Below are 5,072 nucleotides of genomic sequence, written 5' to 3' on the forward strand. Positions count from 1 at the left end.
ATGCCATGTTGCCTCTAAAGTCTTAAGTCATGCTGGGCATGAAACTAACTTCGTGATCCGAACCGACCGGTCATGGCGCCGACCTACACCAAGCAAGGCTTGGATCGGTACGCCTCAATACCGACCCTCCAAGCAAAGCTCGTTCCGACACACCTCGACGTCGATCCGAACCAAGCGAGACTCGTTCATGGCTCGGGGCATGCTCTTAAGCATGATGCCAAACACATGAGCAACCTTACATATGTAAATGTAAGCACGGCAAGCGATATCAAGTGTTCACAAACCACGGAACTCATGCAAGCACCACAAGCACATAATTCGCCCAATAACGCAACACGACACCCTAGCCAAAGTTTAGTAAGTCTACTTACAACCCTTCAAGGTCATGGCCAACGGTGGCCTAGTGGTGAGCCGAGCGACAAGGGCACGGCAAGGACACGGCGTGGTACGGGCACGAGCGCGGCCGAGAAAGAGAGGGCAGCCAAGAGAGAGTGAGGGCGTGATGGAGAGAGGGAGAGGAAAGTGAGCCAAAGGTGAAGAATGAGGGAAGTATGCCTTTATTTATAGGCCATCTTGCCAACTTGCTGGAAAAGTTATCTAACTTGCAAGATAAGTTATTCAAGCCAACTTGCAAGATAAGTTAGTCAAGCTAACTTACAAAATAAGTTTCAAATAAAGTCATTAACTTGACTAAATCAACTTGTCTTCTTGTCCCAAGAAGCATTCTAGGCATGAACCATGAACTCAATAATTGGGGTCCTTGCTAATTCTAATGGCACATTTTCCTTTGAACACCCCATTTTCACTAAAACTTGACTTAATAAGGAACTAAGTAAGTAGGGGTTTTTAAGTGCTATAAATAATCGATCATCCCATTTGAAACGGGAAAATTACCAAAAAAGTCATAAACCTTTTGCAATTGTGCCAATTCAGTCTTAAACCTTTTTTTTGTTGCCAATGCAGTCCTAAACCTTTTGCAATTGTGTCAATTCAGTCCATCCGGCCACTTTTGGCCGGCCGGTGCTGACGTGGATGCCGGCCGACACCGGCCAGCTGACGTGGTAATTTTTAATAATTTATTATTATTATTTTTCTAATTTTTTTATTTTTTTCTCTTTCTTTTTTATTTTTTGCCTATCTTCTTCCCCGGTCGCCGATCGCGAGAGGCTGAGGCCGGCGAGGTCCACCTCGTCGGCCATGGGCGAGGCTGGCCCTCGCCAGTGCCGGCGAGGGCCAGCCTCGCCCATGGCCGACGAGGTGGACCTCGCCGGCCTCAGCCTCTCGCCGATTGCCGGTCGCCGGTCGCCGGACCGGTGACCAGGGAAGAAGATAGGCAAAAAATAAAAAAAAATTCGAAAAATAATAATAATAAATTATTAAAAATTGCCACGTCAGCCGGCCGGCGTCCACGTCAGCGCCGACCGGCCAAAAGTGGCCGGATGGACTGAATTGGCACAATTACAAAATGTTTAGGACTGAATTGGCAAAAAAAAAAGGTTTAGGACTGAATTGGCACAATTACAAAAGGTTTAGGACTTTTTTGATAATTTTCCCCATTTGAAACCGAGGTTCGATGTAAAAATATGCCCTAATATTCTTGGACACAACCGAGCCAAAGATCGGGCTGAACGGCACAATGCCGAATTAGCAAAAATCGTTGGCACACGGCTTGGTCGGTTGGGCCTGACCGAGCGCAGGACCTGGTACATGGCCGAGCCACTTGGGCACAAGGCCGGGCTCACGGCCGAGTCATATGGGTACTAGGCTTACTGCACGAGCACAAAGTCAAGTGGATGGGCATGGGACCGGGTCGCACAGACGGTGCGCCGGCGCAAGGCCGGGCCACACGGACAATGTGCCAAGCGTATGGATGGGACACACGGATGAGGGATTGATTCATGGATCAGACGCATGCATCGGCTCATGGGTGGCACAATGCACGACCCGTGGCCAGGTTTGATTGGCACAGGACTATGTCTGGGCCGGAACCAATAGGCACAAGGGTCAAGCACAATGGTCGACACACGGACGGGCACAAGGTCGGCCCGTGGCTTGACTAACAGGCACATGGCTGGTCCACGGCTGGGCGCAAGGCCTAGTGCATGGCCTATCCATGTCCTACCCAATTCAACCCAACGATCCATGACCGATTCGTGACCGGTCCATGTTCGAGTATCAACGATCCATGGTCAACCCTCGGTTGTCATATAACCGCGTGGAATTGAACACAACGAAATCGGTCCATGGTCGCCCGTGACCGGTGCATGATCGAGCAGAATCACTCACGACCGACACATAACACACGACACCGATCCATGGTAGTTTGGATTGTCCCACTAGCGACCCTTATGGTCGAAAGGTCGATCCTTGGTTGAATCGCTCTAATCAACTTGCATGACGAGAAAGTCTTTGCATTGTCGGCTCCTTGGTCTATGATTGAACCATAACCGACCCTCTAGATACCCGTTTCGACCATAATAGCCGATCCATGATCGACCCTCGGATCGGTCCGCACACTAATTCCATGGCCATCTTCTTTAGGTCGTCTCGGTCCAATTTGGGGATCTTACAACTAGACTACGCTTAATCGTCGATGAAAAAACCTATACGCGTTAATGAAGAAACTTGTTTATCGCTATTGTTCATCTTTGTCCATTGCGCGTTTGCGCAAAACTTCAGAAATTCATTCCGGTCAAACCATACTTCAGAATCGATTTTCGTCATACCCCACAACTTCACTATGCCCTGATTAACCATTTTCATATAAATCTAAAACTCAATAACTCCTCAATCAAACCTCGCAATTCAAAATTCACATAACTCTGGGTTTATGATCTAAATTCGAAAAATATATTGATTGGACGAATAATGGGTTCAAATACTTACTAGTGCCGCAATTCGAAGTTGATTCGGCTTGTCGAGATGTCCGGATCGGCTTCACACGAAGAATTGTACCTCTTTTCTTCTTTTCCTCCTTTTTCACGGACGACCTCTCTTTTTTCCTTTCTTCTTTGTCACTTGCTTTGCTCATTTATTATTATTGACTTGCGTGCTAGCTGAAAACACTTATTAAGGATGGGCATTGAACCCTTTGGTTTTTCTTAATTTCCTTTAATTAAAGTCCAATTCTTACGCCCCCTACCCTAGATAAGTTCTTTCTTACTCTTACTCTTTCTCTTCCTCATTCTTGCTGCGCATGTCTCTAATGTCACTATCCAACCCCCTAAAGCTTCGTCGCCCACCAGCCGCCACAGCAAGACCCTCCTCCTCCGACATCTCTCTAATCGGCCTCGATGTTTCTTAGCCTTCGACTCCTGCTTGTACCCTTTCCATGTTCATAGCTGAAAAATTGATGGGCTTGAACAAGGTCAACGAGGGCCCTTAGTTTTTTCGGGTAATTGGCATATTTCTAGCAAGTTACGGTTGCCCTGTTGTGGTCCTTATGGCACCGTTAGTCGTAAGGTGGTTTGTATGATTGGGGGCCTATGAAATGAAGCGATGTCTCGCCATGGAAGTTATTGGGTCTTTTGAGAGGAGCCGATAACGGACTCTTGATCCTACGATTGCTACATGGACCGTTGACGCCAAAGTTTCAGAGAGTCTAAACCTTTTGACCTTTCTATGGGAGATTTGGTCGTCCAGTTTCGATACTGCACGCGTTTCTGAAGCTGACATTTGACCTTATGGGTGATCATAGACGATTAGACATGGATCATAGACGATTAGACATGGATGAAGTTTTTTTTTCTTTTGTAGTGCCATCAAACCCGTGTAAACTTTCCTCTTGGTTGTGGCCAAAAAAAGACTCTTGGTCTCTCATGAGACGATCTACTGAGAGTAGCATTGGAATTAGTTGCTGACCGTTGATGTGTTCATGTTTGCCAGAGGCTTTGGTGTTGGTGACGCAGTTTTCATTGGAGCTGTATCGGTGCTTTTCATTAAGCACTATTATCAAATTAGCTTCGAGCAACTGCTCCTGTTGGGTTGTTCCGCTGTATTGGTAGTGATCGGTATTGCTTCTCAAGGTGAAAAATGTAAGGTCCCCCCTCCTCCTCGCTGGAGCAATGGTGTGCCAGTGGGAAATAATGCACCTACGACAACCGGGAGAGGTGGAGAAGAAGGCAATCTTAGCGCGACATTAACGGAAGAGTTGGCAAACCTGGGTGGGCCCAAGAAGTTCACCTGCGAAGAGTTGAGGATCGCTACCAAATTTTTTGCAAGTGACCAGAAATTGGGAGGAGGAGGTTCCGGGATCATGTACAAGGGGCACATAGGAAAAGCTCACACACCGGTCATTGTGAAGAAAATGACATCTGGTTCACGCCAAGGGATAATGGAGTATATATCCGCGGTGAAATCATTGAGCCAACTTAGGCACAGAAACGTGGTGCAACTTATAGGCTATTGTCACGAGGTGAATAAATTCTTCCTGGTTTACGAATTCACGAGACAAGGTAGCTTGGAGCATCATCTGTTTAAAGACTGGCCCGTGTTGGGATGGAAAACGAGGTACGACATTGCTTGGGGATTAGCCTTGGCGCTGCACTACCTGCACAAACAAAGTCATCAATGTGTGATCCACAGGGATATCAAATCCAGCGACGTCATGCTTGATGAAGATTTCATGGGCAAATTGGGAGATTTCGGCATGGCTAAGCTAGTCGACCACACTAGAGAGCCAAACACAACCCAAGTGAAAGGAACACCAGGTTACAGGGCTCCCGAATACGTTCGAATGGGTAAGCTAAGTAAGGAATCTGACATCTATAGTTTCGGAGTGGTCCTTTTGGAAATAGGATCTGGGAGAAGAGCTGTCGACTAAGAACGAGACCTACGACACCTTGTAGAGTGGGTTCAGAAGCGAAATGAATGCGGGAAATTGCTCAATGCTGTGGACTCGAGGCTTGGAAAAAAAATCCAGAAGAGACAGGCGGAGGCCTTGATGATTGCGGGGCTGTGGTGTGTTCATCCCAATGCTGGGTCTTTTGCCTTCGATTGAAGAGGCAGTGGACGTTTTGAGCTTGAAGGCAGAGCTGCACGAACTCCCCGCGAAGATGCCAGCATATAATTGA

The 5,072-nt window shown here is 47.3% G+C and overlaps 1 pseudogene; it reads left to right on the plus strand.

Moving 5' to 3' along the window:
• The first annotated feature begins 3,874 nt into the window (after positions 1-3,874).
• LOC115661714 (L-type lectin-domain containing receptor kinase IX.1-like) lies at positions 3,875-5,072 on the plus strand (annotated as a pseudogene).

This window comes from Syzygium oleosum, unplaced genomic scaffold, assembly GCF_021117445.2.
Source record: "Syzygium oleosum isolate NSW1041296 unplaced genomic scaffold, Sole_v2.1 Sole_v2.14, whole genome shotgun sequence".
NCBI lineage: Eukaryota > Viridiplantae > Streptophyta > Magnoliopsida > Myrtales > Myrtaceae > Syzygium > Syzygium oleosum.